This window comes from Hemitrygon akajei, chromosome 1 (genome assembly GCF_048418815.1).
Source record: "Hemitrygon akajei chromosome 1, sHemAka1.3, whole genome shotgun sequence".
NCBI classification, from domain to species: domain Eukaryota; kingdom Metazoa; phylum Chordata; class Chondrichthyes; order Myliobatiformes; family Dasyatidae; genus Hemitrygon; species Hemitrygon akajei.
Window position 1 is genome coordinate 48652947 of NC_133124.1, and position 19421 is coordinate 48672367.

General features: G+C 38.3%; 1 protein-coding gene across 4 annotated transcripts in view; it reads right to left on the minus strand.

The window, feature by feature from the left end:
* Positions 1 to 19421, minus strand: part of sntg1 (syntrophin, gamma 1) — a 435268-nt gene that overhangs the window by 375366 nt on the left and 40481 nt on the right. The window lies entirely within an intron of this gene.

A 19421-nucleotide genomic window follows, 5' to 3' on the forward strand; every position in this document is an offset into this window, starting at 1 on the left:
CACGTTTAAGATCAAACGGTTGGGATTGCTGGGAATTAGTCAAAATTGATGCAATTGGATGGAAATACAGTAACTTAATCCTATTAATAAAATTATATCCAAAATCAAATTTTTCTAAAACCGCAAATAAATAGTGCCACTCCGCCCGATCAAATGCCTTTTCAGCATCAAGAGAGATAACACATTCAGAGGTCTCTGATGAAGATGAATATAGAATATTAAAAAGACATCTAATATTGAAAAAGGGAAGGCAATTTTTAATAAAGCCAGATTGATCCTCAGAGATAATTAAGGGTAAAATAGTCTCCAGCTTATGGGCCAAAACTTTGGTTAAAATTTTAGCATCTACATTTAATAGAGAAATCGACCTGTATGAAGCACATTCTAATGGATCTTTGCCTTTTTTCGCTAAAAGAATGATACAAGCCTCATCAAATGATGCAGGAAATTTATTTTGTTTAAAAGAATCAGAAAAAAACTAAACTAAGTTGGGATAAGAGCAATGAGGAAAATGATTTATAAAATTCTGTAGAGAACCCATCAGGACCAGGAGATCTACCAGGCTGCAAAGCAGAAACAGCAGAGGATATTTCCTCTAAGGATAATGGCTCATTCAATTTATGTTTAAGATCAGAAGAAAGTTTAGGAATATTTAAACTATCTAAAAATTGCATAACAGTAGTATTACCATTAAAGGATTTAGAGGTGTAAAGTTGAGAGTAAAAATTCTTGAATGTATCATTAATTTCAGACTGGTCCACACTAATATTCCCATTACTCATTCGAATTTTAGTGATGTGTTGTTTTGCTTTAGACCGCCTAAGTTGGTTAACTAAGGACTTACCAAATTTATCCCCGTGAATATAGAACTTACTCCGACTGCCCAAAAGTTGGCGTTCAATCGGATAAGTAGAAATAAGATTAAATTTAGTTTCAAGTTCCATTCTTTTCTTATATAACTCCGGATCCTTGACCTGGGCGTATAATTGCTCTATAGCTTTAATCTGATTGATCAGTTCTTAACGCTCTTTGTGAGTCTTTCTTTTCAAATTTGCTGTGTAGGAAATTATTTGACCTCTTAGATATGCTTTCATTGCATCCCAAACCACCTGACTAGAGGTTTCAGGTAGTGCATTAGTATTTAAAAAGAAAGTTATCTGATCCTCCATAAGTTTTACAAAGTCGTTATCCGACAACAAGGTCGGATTAAAACGCCAGTGTTTATGTACTTGAGGGAGACCAGGGAGAACTATGGACAATGTAAGTGGGGCATGATCTGAAATCAATATACTCTTATAGTCACAAGAACGGACGGATGGGATCAATTGATTATCAATTAAAAAATAGTCGATTCTAGTAAATGTATGGTGAACTTGTGAGGAAAAGGAGTAATCTCTTTCATGTGGATGAAAGAAACGCCAAATATCAGATATTCCATAATTAGAAAGAAAAGATTGAATAAATAAAGCAGATTTACTTAATTGTCTGGGGATAGAAGAAGATCTGTCCAAAACTGGATCCAGCCAACAGTTAAAGTCACCACCCAATGTAAGAGAGTATGAACTTAGTTCTGGCAATGAAGAAAAAAAAGGTCAAAAAACCCTACATCATCCGAGTTAGGAATGTAAAGGTTGGCTAAGACCACCTGTGTATTATAAAGTTTCCCCGAAACAATAATAAAACGACCATTAGGATCAGATATCTTATTATGAAGCTCAAAAGAAACATTTTTGTTTATAAGAATTGAAACGCCCCTTGCCTTGGCTTGAAAAGTTGAATGAAAGTGTTGTCCTGCCCATCGTGCCATAAGACTTGAATTATCTGAGTGACGAATATGTGTTTCTTGTAAAAAGACTACCTCTGCTTTAAGCTGTTTAAGATGTGCGAACACTCTCCCCCTTTTAACCGGATGATTCAAACCCTTAACATTCCAGCTGACAAAGTTCAATGGACTAACCATTGAACATATGAAAAAAAAGGATAGCAGGTATTAAACCATATCTGAAATTTATATGTAATTCTGGGGCAAAAGTATAGAAGAAAAAAAAAACAGGATTAAATTACATCCTGTATAGTACAAATATGTCAAAATTCCATATATAATATTAGCATTGGAGTTCCCACCCACACCCTCTAAACCTACAACAAGAAAGCTGCAAATATAAAGCAGCAAGCTCTCCCCGAGAAAAACTAACCCCCTACTGGACTTCCAATTAGGTAACATCTTAATTATCTCCACTCCAACTGTTGCTACAGTAATGGAAATAAACACCAAAAAGCTTTAAGAGTTACAAACAAAGATTTACCTTAACAAGAAAAAACAATACATTCAACGTTTGTAAATCTTAAAGTATAATAATGTTCTAAAAAAAACTTTACCCCAACCTTCCCGCCAGAGTTGATAAACCGAAAAAAAGATAATCTATAAACTCAGTTATACAGAAAAAAAACTTTAATGTCAAAGTAAGTAATCCAACCGAATCATAAAAATAAGAAAAAAAAACACAAATAGCATCTTGAAACACAGGGAAAAAAAAACCACCAAAGAAAAATCCATTCAAGAGGAATTTGATCCAAACCCGAGGAGCTTAAAGGTACAGCATCAACTGCTGCTTAAGGTTAAAATAATGTAACCGGACAGAAAAAATATCATCACCTTTAAAGAACTAAAATTATGTAAGATAGAAACTAAAATCAAGAAAATGGAAAAAAAAACACTTCAATAGGACAATGCAACATAATTAAGCTACTAATTAAATAGATGCAACAATGGCTACATTTTAAATTTAAAAAAGAAAATATCAAGATTTGTAGAAATTGGAGACCGAAGTCTGAAAAGAAAAACAAAAAACCATTCAAAGACGTCGTCACTTCACAAATTGATATCAATTTTTTAATGCGACACTGAATCCATTTTGAAATAGAGTCTCCAAAGACCTTTAAGAGGTGTCTAATTATATAGTTTCACAATCAGCTCTATTTAAGGAAAATGAAAATGTCCATACTGAAAAATAGAAATCCATCGTATCGAAATATATTGAGTTAAATGGATAATGAAAAAGATAGAAATAAAGATTAGAATATTAGGAAAAAAATAACCATTATCTAAACAGAAGCGAAAAAGGCTGAAAAGAAAAAAAATCATATCATATCGTATCTGAGGAACTCGAAGAAGCAGATAGGCTATCAATGAAGGTCTGCGCCTCTGCAACCAAATCGAAACGTTTAAAATCGCCGTTCCTAAGTTTGATTCGGAGCCGGGCTGGATAGGCGAGAGACGGATGAAGTCCACGATCGTAGAGAACTTTCATTACTCCTCTGTATTCAGCACGATGACTCACAACTTGAGGTACATAGTCCTCTACTAAACGGATAGCATGACCTTTATATTGAAGCGTTTTACGTCGGCGAGCTTCTTTAATTAGTAAATCCTTGATTTTGTAACGATGGAGGTGAATTATCACTGGACGTGGTCTCTGGCCATCCGCTGAGCGAGATGTAAAGATACGGTGTGCTCGATCAATCTCTAGAGGACTGGAAAGTATTTCACTTCCAAAAATCTCACATTGAAAGTTTGAGAAAAATTCGACAGGAGATCCCCCTTCAACAGTCTCAGGCAAGCCAAGAATTCGAAGATTTTGGCGTCTACTCCTGCTTTCAAGGTCCATAACTTTAAGAGTTAACTTGCTATTATGCTCCTTTAGGGTAGAGCAAACTCTTTCCAGGTCTTTACAACGACGGTCTAGTTTCTCCGTGACTTCTTCAACATGTGATAAACATTAAGCGTGATTCTCCAGTGTAGAGCTGATTTTATCCAGTTTCAGTTCCAATGAACTAAATTAATCTTGTAGGGTTTGTTCTAACAGCAACACAATTTCACTCAAGTTTGCTCCTGATAGAGTGTCTTTTTTTGCCGATTTAGTAGACTTAGATTCACTCATTGTGCAGCCAGCAACTTCAATAGTGGGAGGAAGAGTAAGAAATAAATGCAGGTATATGAAATGGAGCGGAGCAATAGTTTTAGTGACTTAAGCTACCACCATCTTAACCGGAAGTCAGGCAAACAATCTCTGAAGAACATTGATAATGGCTGCGGTCACCCAGCTTATAAAGACACTGCCCAGAAGGCAGCAATGCCAAACCACTGCTATAGAAAAATTTGCCGAGAACAATCATGGTCATATGACACAGTACATGGCTTGCTAACCTGCACATCTTTAGGATGTGGGAGTACTTGAAGAAAACATAATGGTCGCAGGAAGAACATGAAAACACCTTAGAGACGATACTAGAGGTCAGGATTAAACCTGGATCATTGGAGTCATGAGGTAATGGTTACATTAGCTGAATCATTATGCTGCCCCAATTTTGTACACTTAATACTTAAATAGATTTCTTCCCAAGTGGGATTACAGATCCCGTATCCACAAGATAGCAAAACACTTCCTTAGAGTTATGTGAGCTCACTTTCACCTCTGTAGTCATCTCAAAAATCCAGAAGCAGCAATTCAAGTAAAAATATTTAAATATCATGGAATCCTACAGTAAAGGGGGTGCTCATAGTTGATTGCACAGACCCTTTAAAGTTGCTACCAACTAAGTCACACTTCCTTATCCCTTCCCTATAGGCCTGCAAACTTTGGCCTTCAATTCAAAATTTAACTTACTGTGGAATCTACTTCCACTGATGTTTTCTGCAGTGCGTTAAAGAAGTACGATATACAGTGGGTCTGTTTATAAAAAAAACTCTCTTCATCTCATCTCTGGCGTTTGTTTCCAATTACCTTAAATATGGGAAACATCAATACTTATTTCTAGAGTCTACAGTAAAAGGGAGGATTTATTGTGTCTATATTGAGTATTGGTAGATTTTTTTGTCTACACACTGCACAGATATGCTTGTTCATATTCTTGTTCACAGATGTTAGCAACACATGCAAGTATTCCACCACAGCAATAACGGGCTTGCCAATATTAATAATCAGTGCCCAATCAGCAAAATAAATTGGTACAATTGCCCTGCACACCATCGCATTTGGCATCAACTCAATTCTAAAACTGTCCCATTAACCTATCTACACACAAGTAATGCTTTGTAACATTATCTTCTTTGAGTTCAAGAGCTGTGAGATAATGTTACAGCTATATAAGACCTTGGTCAGACCCAACATGGAGTACTGTGTTCAGTTCTAGTCATCTCACTACAGGAAGCATGTAGATACCATGGAGAGAGTGCAGAGGAGAATTATGAGCATGTTGCCTGGACTGGAGGGCTTATCATATGAGAATAGGTTGAGTGAACTCGGCCTTTTCTTCTTGGGGTGACAGAGGATGAGAGGTGACCTGACAGAGGTGTACAAGATGATGAGGGTCATTGATCATGTGGATAGCCAGAGGCTTTTTCCCAGGGCTGAAATGGCTAACACAAGGGGGCATTGTTTTGAAGTGCATGGAAATAGATACTCAGGGGATGTCAGGGGTAAGCTTTTCACACAGAGAGTGGTGAGTGTGTGGAATGCAGTGTTGGAAGTGGATACAATGGGGTCTTTTAAGAGCCTCTTAGATAGGTACACGGAGCTTAGAAAAATAGAGAGCTAAGCACTAGGGACATTCTAGGCAGTCTCTAGAGTAGGATACAAGGTCAGCACAACATTGTGGGCCGAAGGGCCTGTAATGTGCTGTAGATTTCTATGTTCTGTGTTCTCTTCTGATTCTATAAGATTCTGGCAAGCCTCAGAATTAACTAACTGGAATTGAGAGCAGGACTATACATTGCTCACTCAACTGTTTCCTCCATACATATTCCAATCCTAAAATATTTTGATAATGGATAAAATTCTCAATTCCTTCTGTATAATATCTAAATATTTTCGATAATATTTTGGAAACCCTGAAAGTATGTGTCTTCCACTGCCTGTGCAATTCTTTTTTGAAAGCCTTAAGGGAGTTAGCTTACAACCTTTACCAGATCTTCATCACAATGTGCTTAAAATAGCTTTTAGTCATATTGAGTGCATCACATGGCAGAGACTGGACAGTCTTGGGACTACTATTTCTGGAGTGCCACTGGCTGAGAAGAGATATGCTAGGGATTAAAGATTTATAAAAAAGTATAAGGTATCTGTATAGTCAGAGTCATTTTCCCAAGATAGGAACATTAAGTACTTGAGGGCATAGATTTAAGGTGAGAGGGAAAGAGTTTAAAGAGAATATGTTTATTAAGTTTTTTTTTCTGGAACGCACTGCCAGCGGAGGTGGTGGAAGCAAAGATGATGGGGCATTTAAGAAGTACTTAGATATGCATATAAGCATGCAGGGAGGGTTATGGATATGGATCACGTTCAGGCAGATACAGTGGTGCTAGAAAGCTAGTGATCCCTGAAATTTTCTCTATTTCTCCATAAATATAACCTAAAATGTGATCAGATCTTCACGCACCCTAAAACTAGATAAAGAGAACCCAATTAAATAAATAACACAAAAAACATTAAATTTGTTCATTTTTTTATTATCCAATATTACATGTATTTATTGGAAGAAATATGTGAACCTCTAGGGTAATGCCTTCTACAAAATCTGTTTGGAGTCTGGTATTCCAATCAATGAGATGAGATTGGAGGTCTGGGTTGTAGAGGTGCCCTGCCCTATAAAAAGACACACGAAGTCAGGTTACTGATAGCCTGCTCTTCTCAAGAAAGATCTGTTTATGTGTACCATGCCTCAATCAAAACAGCTTTCAAAGGACTTTAGAAGAAGAATTGTAGAGATGCATGAAGCTGGAAAAGGCTGCAAAAGCATTTTGAAAGACTCGAGTGTTCACCAGTCCACAGTAAGGGAAATTGTCTACAAATGGGGGAAACTCAGAACTGTTGTTACTCTCCATAGGGTAAGAGAGTGGGTGTCCTGAAAAGATCACACCAAGAGCAATGCTGAAGGAGGTGAAAAAGAACGCAAGGGTAACAGCAAAAATCCTGCAGAAATCTCTAGAACTTGCTAAGATATCGGTTCATATGTCCGCTATAAGAAAAACACTGAACAAGAATGGTGTTCATGGGAGGACACCATGGAGGAAACAACTGCTCTCCAAAATAAAAAAACATTGCTGCATGTCTCAAGTTTGCAAAAGACCACCTGGATGTGCTGAAGCTTAATAGAAATTGGATAATGCAACAAGATAATGATCCAAAAGACAAAAATAAACCAACAACAAAATGGTTTAAAAAAGAAGGAAATTTGTGTCTTGGAATAGCCAAGTCAAAGTCCTGACATTAATCCTATAGAAATGTTGTGGAAGCAAGCAGCTTATGCAAGGAAGCCCACCAGTGTCCCAGATTGAAGCAGTCTTGTAAGGAGGAATGGTCTAAAATTCCTCCATGCTGACGTACAGGACTGAACAACAGTTACTGGGAATGTTTGGTTGAAGTTATTGCTATATAAGGGGGTCACACCATTTACTGTTGCAAACCTTCACATACCTTTTCCAACAAATACATGTTATATTGGATTATTTTTCTCAGTAAGTAAATGAACAAATATAATGTTTTTTGTGTTATTTATTTAACTGGCTTCTCTTTATCTAGTTTTTAGACTTGCATGAAGATCTGATCACATTTTAGGTCATATTTATGCAGAAATAGAGAGAATTCTACAGAATTCTGTGGATTTGTGATCAGAGGCTCATCTGATGGTCACTGACATAATGAAGGTGCAAACAGTGTCGTTCAACCTCAAACCATTGCTAGCAAGGGAACTGGACTCAATGGGTAAGGAACAAAGGTTTGAGTGGACACTAAAGATCATTCCAAATATTCTTCTTCCCTGATACAAGAGAACACTTTTAGAATAGCCTCTACATAGGAGTTTGTAAAAATTCGACATGATATCTAAACTTAGACAGATTTCTATAGATATATAGTGGACAGTATATTGACTGGCTTCATCACTGCCTGGTATGGAAACACTAACGCCCTTGAATTAAAAAACCTACAAAAAGTAGTGGATACGGTCCAGTCCTTCACGGGTAAAGCCGTGATTATTGAGCACATCTACATGAAATGTTGCTGCAAGAAAGCAGGATCCATCATCAGGTATGTCTACCACCCAGGACATGCTCTTTTCTCACTGCTGCCATCAGGAAGAAGGTACAAGAGCCTCAGGACTCACACCACCAGGGTTAGGAACAGTTATTACCCCTCAACCATTAGGCTCTTGAACCAATGGGATAACTTCACTTGCCCCATCACTGAATTGTTCCTAAAACTTATGGACACACTTTCAAGGACTCTTCATCTCATGTGCTCGATATTAATTTCTTATTTATTCATTATTATTTCTTGTATTTCAACATTTGGTTCTCATTTGCACACTGGATAAATGGCCAAGCTGGTGTGGTGTTTCGTTGATTTTATTTTGGTTATTATTCTATAATGGATTTATTGAGTATTCCCACAAGAAAGTGAATCTCAGGCTCGTATATAGTGACATATATGAACTTTGATACTAAATTTACTTTGAACTTTTGAACTTTGACTTATCACCAATGGAGTGAGGATCGCCACCTGGTGGCCATACTGGAAATTGCAACACTTTGCAATTCTGATAAGATGATTGGGGAGTGCTGTATGTATGCCAGAGGTCGGACATCATCTGTGGAAAGAGAAACAGAATAAATGCTTTGGATTCTGTAGTGATTTGATTTAAAAGGAGTCGTATATTTCTAATCAGATAAACAAGAATTTGGGTTTAAATGATCTTGCTATGTGCAATTTTATTGCAAATGCTGCTGACAAGAATAATTGAAAATGAACTGTCATGGTGCACACCGATGTTTCTCTCACTGGAGTGTGCGAAATGATGGACAGCTGGACGATTCAGTATGTAAAACAATGCCTCCGTGAAAATAAAATGCACCATTTCATTTCCTGTTGGGGAAATATTCAAACAGGAATGTGCATTAAATTCACATATTTTCCAGTGATCCTTAAGCTGATGGCTCCTATTTACACTTCCACATTAATTGTATCTCACAATTAAATAATACAAAGCAAAATGCAGAAAATAGCAATAAAAGAAAAGTAGTAAGTTAACTGAGCAAGGCAGCTTTTCAGGATAGGAGTGAGAAGACGGCAGTCATCTTAGATCCAGTGAGATATTTCGGTAAATGTGGACCATTGAGTGGTGAGGAGGTCATTGGAATAGTGGGTCCCCAGACGATATGGTAAGAGGAAGTTGAGTCTGGCATCATGGGAGCTGAGGTCTGGATAGGGATTTTGTGGTAATTGATGGGAGAGTGGAGTTGAGTAGTATATTAAACCACAATAAAAAATACTAACAGAGAACATCACTCTTGCGAAATAAAAGGATTCAGAAGAAGGGCTCAGCTGCTGACTATTTTCCTGAATACATTCATGCCAGTTCTAAACTGAAGACAATTTCTCTGAATAAAAGCAATTAGCCTCCAAAGAACCTTGGTATAATAGCATCTCTCCGAAAAACAAAAAATGGCAAGCAGAATAAGATTTTGGCTCTGGTCCACTGAATAGATTGGCTAGATCAAGCTCAGCTTCATTTCAGCAATGTGCTATTTTGCTCTTGCACTAGATACAGCAAATGGGGGAGGGATGGAATCAGGCAGAAAATTCTGTGGCATCATAGAGTAGCTCATCCAAGTGTCTGTAAGTGCAAATAAAATTAGGACGTGTTGATTGTATTTACTCAATATATCCAAGATTGAAATGTGTGGTTTTGTCTCCACATGAACCTTGCACTAATAAATGCACACATTAAAGGAAGATAAACATTTGGTGTGAGGCAGATGGGCAAGGAATGGGTATTACAGGGACGACTGAAGATGGTGAGGGGATTCAGAGATGGGATCAAGAGTGTGGCATGAGTACGTTATCAGGATGGGCTGTGAGACTTTGGCTGATGATGGAGAATCAAAGCTGGGAGACTCCTGGAATGAATGGGGCTTCTGACTCTTTCTGGAACTTAGGGAGGGGCAGTGGAGGGCATTGGAAGGGCGAAAGCAGCTTGGTAATTCAAAGTTCAAAGGAAATGTTATTCTCAGACTGCAGACATATCACAACATATAACCCTGAGATTCATTTTCCTGCGGGCATACTCAGCAAATCCATAGAACAGTAATGATAACAGGATCAATGAAATAAAATTATGTACAAAGTGCTGAAGGATTTGAGATAAATCATGCCTACTAACCTATCAACCATGAAGGGGTTACAAAGACTTATTTTCAGCCCTATGACTGAGCTGAGGTATAGACTACCCATGACCTGATAATTCTCAATGAAGTGATAGCAGGGTGGGGGGCATATCTTTGCCGCAGGCCTTTCCATCCCCACTGACAACATAGCCCTTAGCAACAACCACCTCTCATACAGGGTATTGACATAGCGTTACAAAGTCTGTCTTACTGCCAAATAATGAGGTTGATGATATTAAACATGATTTAAGTAACTGGTGGGATCTGTTTGCTCTCTGGCTGGCATCATCACTGAGTTGGCTTTGTTTTTGCTGCTAAGATTAGTCATACACTAACGTATTTTAAAATGCCTGATAGGTTTTAAATCTGTATACCTAATACACACATACAGAAAAATATAAATTAGCATCTTCTTCAACAAAAAGATCATAGTATCAAATGAAAGAATGTGCAGAATGTCATAAATAATAAAAGCTAAAATTATGTTAATTATATTGCAAATAAAGCAACATAATAGAACAGAGGCATATATTACAAACTTAACAAAATATTTTCAAATTACAGGAAAAGGAATATGTTAACAGGATGCATTGGGGACAACCATAGTCATTACATTGAATGTAGTACTGTGCACATATCTACAGCTAAGCTGGCCTAAGAGTTTTGCACAGTACTTTTGTAATGTTATGTATTGCACTGCACTGCTGCCACAAAAAACAGATTTCATGACATATGAGAGTGATGATAAGCCTGATTCTGATTTGGTCTCTATTGTAGGAAGGACGCAAGGAGAGGGGAGTCATGGTTGGAGAAAGAGGAAGCGAGAAGGGAGGAAGAGGGAAGCACCAGAGAAACGTTCTGTGATGATCAATAAACCAATTGTTTGGAATCAAACGTCCTTGCCTGGTGTCTCAGGACTGGGCATGTCTGCACACACAGCACCTCCTGCCCCTGGTTCTCCTTCTCAGCCACCTGTCCCACATCCCTCCCATGGTGCTCCACCCTTGCCATTCCCAAAATCCTTTGCTTCCACCAGATTTACAGACTCACTCTCTGACAAATACAGTACTGTGCTAGTGTCTAGCTATATATACGCCCGAGTCTTTTGCACAACACTATACATGAGAAATTAAAGCATTATGTTATAGTATAGAATTTAAATCATTTTGTCTGTTCAGAACATGTACAGTGGTTTATCTTGCATTTAAGACGTTTTATTTCTTTATTATTGTGATAAAGGAAATTTAGGCATCAGTTATTACATATCAAGTTTAAAAATATGTTTTGAAAGAATTATGCTTGTAACAATGCTGTAATTGAGTCTGTAAGGTCCAGACATTGTACACTTGCTGAAAAAACCACGACATCACAGGATTCACAGTAGTTCAGCAGACTCTCCCTCCTTCAGGTGCTTAGTGAGGGTGATGAGGCTTTGTAGGCTGGCACACAGAGGCTGCACTACAGCTGTTACTGCACAATAAGAAAACGGCAAACAGCAGGTTAATTGTCCATTGTAATGTGTTTACACAATCTGGTGGTAGAAATACAGCATATGCTCCATAGATGAAGAGAAACTGGATATTTGTGAAGGCAAGAGAAATAAGGAGATGAAGTAGGGCGAGAGCTCCAGCTGGATCCTCAGCAATCGTTCAGACAATTAGGGCCAAAAGGCCCTTTGCTGCACTGGAAATTCTTTGTGACTTATTTCAAATAAAGATGAAAATGCAATGGCATTGAATTGCCTCTGATCTGCAGAAATCAGCCTCAGAGTTTCTCCACTTTGCCTGGAGATGAGGTAAGAGGCTCTAACAGTAAATTCAGTCTGAACCCCCAGTGTCCCAGGAGAAACACTCATCTACTAGAAGTAACTGTGTCATTCTAATAAGCCTGTGGTAGAACTTCTTTGAAATTATCCTGATGTCCAACCTTGTAGAAATCCTCAAGTAACAGCATAAATATCGATCAAGTATATTGTTTAAAAAAATACAGTGGGCCACTGACAACCCCAGAATACAACCCTTTATGTTATGGAAATTCAAACTTACAGAATTAGAGCCACAGAGTCAAAGAAACAGGCCCTTCGACCCATCTAGTCCATGCCAAATCATTGAAATTGCCTGTTCGCATTGACGGGCATCAGGACCATAGCTCTCCATACCCCTAACATCCATGTATCTATCCAAACTTCTCTTAAACATTGAATTTATAGATCAGTGCTCAGAAATTTTTGATACAGTATGAAATTTGCTCTCACAGAATTTATACTAAAAATTTTAAATAAAGGAATGTAACTTTTATTTATTACAGATCCTATTTCTTGGTACACATGCAAATGATGCAGCTTTAAATTACAAAAAATTGCATTACAGGTAATTTTCTAGGAAAGCTTTCCATCCGCTCTGATGACACCGGAGGAATCTTTACAAAAGTTGATCTCCCTCCAGACAGCTCATCCAAACATTTCTTCCTTCAATGAAAACAGATTGAACTGCAGGCATCTGTATCAATAACCTGAAGCCTCAGTCTGGGAATCCTTTTGGTTCTTTTGTACTGACCCTTTTGTACAGCTTTGACAAGTTTAAGAGTCGAATATAATATACCAAGGAGGACCATATTAAAACAATCTGCATTATCTTGTATTCTCTCAGCAGTACCTTATTTAAAACCCTATTTCATCTCACACCATCATACATTTTTAATGATTGATCATCTGGGTGTCAAGAACCCACTTTTGATCTGTATTATTTAGCAACTACTAAAACATTACATAAACATGCCCAGAATTTAAGAACTCAAATTTACACTCATTTATATTGTAAGATTTCTAATACAGATGGACCTATTTTTCTAACAGATTTATTAGCTTGCAACCTAATGATTTAGTGCAAGTTTCTGAAGCTCAATGCACATTTTGTTTTGACAGCTGGGTGGTTCTGTTAATAACTTCATTCAAATCAATAATGAAGCAAATAAATTCTGTCGGCTGCCTTTGGTTCCAGGCGCAAGCTCACTTTATGCTCTACTGCATAATTTCACACAATCTTTTCCAACTTCACTCTTCGTTTCATAAAGAGTTGACTTTTAACAGGTTTTAACATGTGAGGAAAGAGTAGTAAAAAAAAATCTGCCTGGACATTCATTCACAGTTAGTAGAACCAAATTACCATTTGTAGCAACACCCTGGCTGAAATATTTGCTATGGGTGAGCCACCAATAAAATGGAGGATAATGACTTCTGTGCTTTTATTTAAGGGCAACAAGGAAGTAGAGTACCTGGGAACCATAAGCCACTAAGTCTAACATCTGTGCCAGGTAATTTACTAGAGAGGATTATGACGGATACGATATACAGATATCCGGGAAGACATGATTGATTAAGGTTAGTCAGCATGGCTTTGTGCATGAGAGATCATGTCTTATGAAATTGTTTGAGTTTTTTGGTTAGCTGACAAGAGCAGCCTGGTAAAGGAGGTTTATCTGGACTTCAGTAAGGCTTTTAATAAGTTTCCACATGGTAGGCTGCTTTGGGAGGTTATATCATATGGAATCCAGGGAAAGCTGGCTAACTATATACCCAATTGGCTTGATAGTAGAAATAAGAGGGGACTGGTTTAAGGATGTCTCAGACTGCAGGCCCATGACTACTGATGTGCCTCAGCAATGGGTCCTGAGCTCACTGCTGTTTGACAACAATTTTGATAAGTGTGTACAAGGCATAAAAGTTTGTAGATGACACAAAAATAGGTAGTATAGTGGACAATGAAGAGGGTTATCAAAAATTACATGGGCATATTGATCAGTTGAGTAAGTGGGCCAAGGAAAGGCAAATGGTATTTAATTTGGATAATTGTGAGGCGTGACACTTTGGAAAGTCAAATCTGGGTAGAAACTTCGCAATGAGTGGCAGAGCTCTGGAGAGTGGCTCCTCAGAGTACAAGTACATGAGTCCACTTTTAGTGAACCGTAGGTAGACAGGGTGCGAAGAAGGCTTTGGGCATCCAGGCCCTCCAGTCAGGCATTGAGCATAATAGTTACCAGGCCATGCTATTGTTGTACTGGATGCTGATGAGGCCACACTTGCAGTATTGTTCTCAATTTTGGTTGCTCTCTTATAGGAAATCTGTTATGATCTGGAGGGAGTGCAGAACAGATGTACAAAGGATGTACAAAGAAATTGAAAAAAGGGGGGAGGTTGGACAGGGAAGAACTTTATTCTTCAGTGTAGGAGATTTATTAAAGGTGTACAGAATCCTGAGAGGCAGAAAATTGAATGCACTCAGTCCTACCCCTTCTCCCACCCCAGAGTTGGGGTATCAAGAAATAGACGGCATAGGATCAAGGTGAGAAGGGAAAGATTAAAGAGGAATTTAAGAGGCAACTTTTAAAGACAGAGTGGAATCCGCTAATGGAGGAAATGGTTGAGTCAGTTACAAAGTTTAAGAGACAGGTGAATTGGTAAGGTGTAGGTGGTTATGGGCTAGATATTGGTAAATCAGAATCAGATTTAATATCACCAGCATATGTCATGAAATTTGTTAACTTTATGGCAGCAGTACAATGAAATACATGATAAATAAATATAAAGAAAAAACCAAGTTGCATGAAGTGTGTGTGTGTCTATTAAATAGTTAAGTTAAAATAAGTAGTGTAAAGTAACAGAAATTAAAAAAAAAGTAGTGAGGTGGTGTTCATGGATGCAATGTCCATTTAGAAATCAGATAGCTGAGGGCAAGAAGCTGAGTGTGTGACTTCAGGCTTCTGTACCTCATTCCCATTAGTAACGAAGACGGCAGGTCCTGGGTGGTGGGGATCCTTAATGACAGGCACTGCTTTCCTAAGGCATCGCTCCTCGAAGATATCTTGGATACTACGGAGGCTGGTACACATGATAGAGTGGACTAACTTTTACAAGCTTCTGCAACTTCTTTCGATCCTGTGCCCCACCCCCAGCTCCCCGAACCAGACGGTAATGCAGCCAATCAGAATGCTCTGTACTGTGCATTCGTAGAAGTTTTCAAGTGTTTTAGTTGACAAACCAAATCTCCTCAACCCCCTAATGAAATATAGCCGCTGCCTTGCCTTCTTTATAGCTGCATAAATGTGTTGCATCCACGTTAGGTCCTCAGAGATATTGACATCAGGAACTTGAAATTGCTCACTTTCTCCACTTCTGATGCCTCTAAGAGACTAGTTTATGTTCTCTTGACTTAGCCTTCTGAAGTCCACAATCAGCTTCTTGGCCTTGCTGACCAAATGGGATAAATTTGGATGGGGCATCTTGGTAGGCATGGATCAGTTGGGCTGAAACGTCTGAACATAAGAACATAAGAAATAGGAGCAGGAGTAGGCCATCCGGCCCATCGAGCCTGCCCCGCCATTCAATAAGATCATGGCTGATCTGTCCGTTATCTCAGCTCCATCTACCTGCCTTTTCCCCATAACCCTTAATTCCCTTACTATGTAAAGATCTATCTAACTGTATCTTAAATATATTTAGTGAGGAAGCCTCAACTGCTTCCCTGGGCAGAGAATTCCACAGATTCGCCACTCTCTGGAGAAAAAAAAGTTTCTCCTCATCTTCGTCCTAAATCTTCTTCACTGAATCTTAAGGCAATGTCCCCTAGTTCTAGTCTCACCTCCCAATGGAAACAACTTTCCTACTTCTATCTTATCTATTCCTTTCAAAATTTTGTATGTCTCTATAAGATCCCCTCATTCTTCTGAACTCCAGACAGTATAGTCCCAGGTGACTCAATCTCTCCTCATAGGTTAACACTTTCATCCTTGGAATCAACCTGGTGAACCTCCTCTGCACTACCTCCAAAGCCAGTGTATCCTTCCTCAAGTATGGAGACCAGAACTGCACACAGTACTCCAGGTGCGGCCTCACCAATACCCTGTATAGTTGCAGTGTGACCCCACTGCTCTTGAATTCAATCCCTCTAGCAATGAAGGCCAACATTCCGTTTGCCTTCTTAACAACCTGTTGTACCTGCAAGCCAACTTTTTGTGATTCATGCACAAGCACTCCCAAGTCCCTCTGCACAACAGCATGCTGCAATCTTTCACCATTTAAATAATAATCTGCTCTTCTATATTCCTTCTAAAGTGGATGATCTCGCATTTACCAACGTTGTATTCTATCTGCCAGACCTTGGCCCACTCATTTAACCTATCTATATCCCTCTGCAGACTCTCCACATCCTCTGTACAATTTGCTTTTCCACTCAGTTTAGTGTCATCAGCAAATTTTGCTACGCTACACTCAGTCTCCTATCCAAATCATCAATATAAATGGTAAACAGCTGCGGGCCCAGCACCGACCCCTTCGACACCCCACTCACCTCTGACTGCCAACCAGAGAAACAGTCATTTTTACCAACTCTCTGCCTTCTATTAGTTAACCAATCCACTAACCATGCCAATACACTTCCTCCGACTCCATGCATCTGTATCTTATTTATAAGTCTCTTGTGTGGCACCTTGTCGAATGCCTTCTGGAAATCCAAGTATGCGACAGCCACCTGTTCCCCTCTGTCCACTGCACTCATTATGTCCTCAAAGAACTCCAGTAAGTTTGTCAAACAGGACCTGCCCTTTCTGAATCCCTGCCTCATGGAACCACACCTTTCTAAATGTTACGCTATTTCTTCCTTAATGACAGCTTCAAGCATTTTCCCAACTACAGATGTTAAGCTAACTGGCCTATAGTTGTCCATCTTTTGCCTACATCCTTTTTTTAAAAATTGGGATGACATTTGCTGTCTTCCAATCCGCTGGGACCTGCCCAGAGTCTAGAGAGTTTTGATATATGATTACCTACACATCTACTATAACCTCTGCCAATTCCTTCATCACTCTGGGATGCATCCCATCAGTAGGTACAGACCATCACAAGTTAGTTATTTGAATTGGAGAATGTCTACGGCAAGTTGTGTGGCTCAGTGGCACACTCCTGCACACCCCTGGCCATGGGGCAGCATTACAAATTGCATCTAGATATTTCAAACTGGACCTGGATCGTTTTTGCTCCCAGCTTTGCTGGCACAATGGCAAAGGCACTGTGAAAATGGAACATGGGAATATCTTCTGATGTGACACTGACAATTAAGTTATATGTTCCTTCAGTGTAGTGAATCATCTTCCTGTGCCTGAAGGTAGGTAATCAATAATAGTGATCTAGATCAAACCACAGAGCACCGTTCCACTCTCGTCAACCCGTATTTGTCTACCAGCTCCATGACATTTGATATTAATCTAACTTGATGGGCTGATAAATGAGCAGCAGAGGCCCAGTTCTCATAAACTGCAGCTATATTACAAATAATTGCACAAGGTGAAAATTCAGTAAAATAATTTTGTGAATAAAATAATCAATTACGATGTTAAATTTCCAGTGACTTCATGGAAAATGTTAAAATAAAACAATTAAGAACTCTTGTAAAATGAACTCCATTACCTATATCTGTTGGGAATCAAATATTCTTACTCTAAACTACAGCTATTTAACGTGCAATGAGAATAATGTTATCGGCTTTTATTTGAGCAAACACTTACATCAGGCACAACTGCAAGTCATTACATAATGCACAGTGCTGAAATAATTTCTTTCCTTCTATGTGCTCTATGCTGATTTTAGTGCTAATAGTTCCTGTTCATCTCATGCCTTCTGCTTAGTGACTCATCATTCAACCACTTGGAATGATCCTATTGTATTAACAGACCAAGACTCAACTACAAAGACATTAGAATAATTATTGAACTACTGTGGTGGCAAATTGATGCACAGTGCCTCGCACTGTTGAAGTGGCAATTTTGAATTCCTAGTTCCATTTTTAGAGGTTCAGTATTATTGCTGTTGTCAGGCAACAGAAGTGATTAATGATAGTTGACATATTCCTGATTATTTGAATTATAGGAGATTTTCCACTAGATTCATTATAGTTCAGATCTGCTGTTAATTATTTTTGCCAAATGGATACTATTTTCAATTTTGTTCCAGTTGAACTTTCAGCAGAGATGAAAAAATTAAATATATTCAGAATTTGTGTCATGATCAATATTTCGGCCAATAATGTTTTCTATTATTAAAAGAAAGGGTGTTACTGATATGGTGAGTTTGTCAATGGCTACACTTTTCAAATAGTTTGGCAAACAGAAATCCATGTTGTTCTGTGGCATATGTTTAAACTCATTGGGAGAGCCGATAACAATGGAGAGCTGAACATAAATCATTTTCCATGCATTCAATTTTTAAATAACAATTCCAAAGAGCACAATAATGCACACGTAGGTTCTTAGTCTATTGGCATATCCAGTAATTCTAGGGATATAATGATCTCTATGAGAACAGAGAACTGTCAAAGGACACGATACATGTTTACTCCACTCTTTTCACATGTTAATTTACACACTACTTCCCCTCTTCTGAAACAAATGGGCAAATCACAAATTAACTATTTCAACCTCAACAGATTTTCAGAGTCATTTTGCTCTTCTTAAAAGGAACTTTTGTGGTTGGCACAGTATCCATTTCTTAATTGAAATGGTGTCAGTCAGAGTTTTTTCTCACTTCAGCAGAGTCGTGTGTCCTTTCCACTGCAATTTCCACTAGAACAACTTTTGGAATAAATTACTGATCAAATAACTTTTTGATATTTGCCTGAATATTTCTTTCATCAAATAAGCAATTTATGTGTACTGTACACTTCTGATTTCTACCTTCTATTTTCGCAAAATATTTCTTTGTACTGCTTGCACCGACTATCATTCCATCATCTCATTTTCTAAGATTACTTTTCTCAGGTGTTCTTAAAGATTTTATCACATTGTTATACAGTTTTGTCCTTGATTAGCTTAAAATTTAATTACTGCTTCATCTGCTTCTATCCTTTCAAGATTTAGCTGAACTAAGCTCAACATCCACTGAATCATCTACACAATAATAACTGAGCTGGAGTATCACCTACTGTAGAATGTGCCATCAATCATCCTGTTTCTTATCAATTTCTCACCATTAAATTCCAACATACTTCCAACAAAATCTCCTTTGAACATTTTAATTGATTCTCCTACTCCCCCCACTGACACTGCATATATGGTAAACTAAATGTGTGGTCAGTATGATTTTGTTTTGCAGAGTTCTCAAATAGAAGTGAACAAACAAGAAGAGCATTATCTGAGACTAGGAAGCCATGAT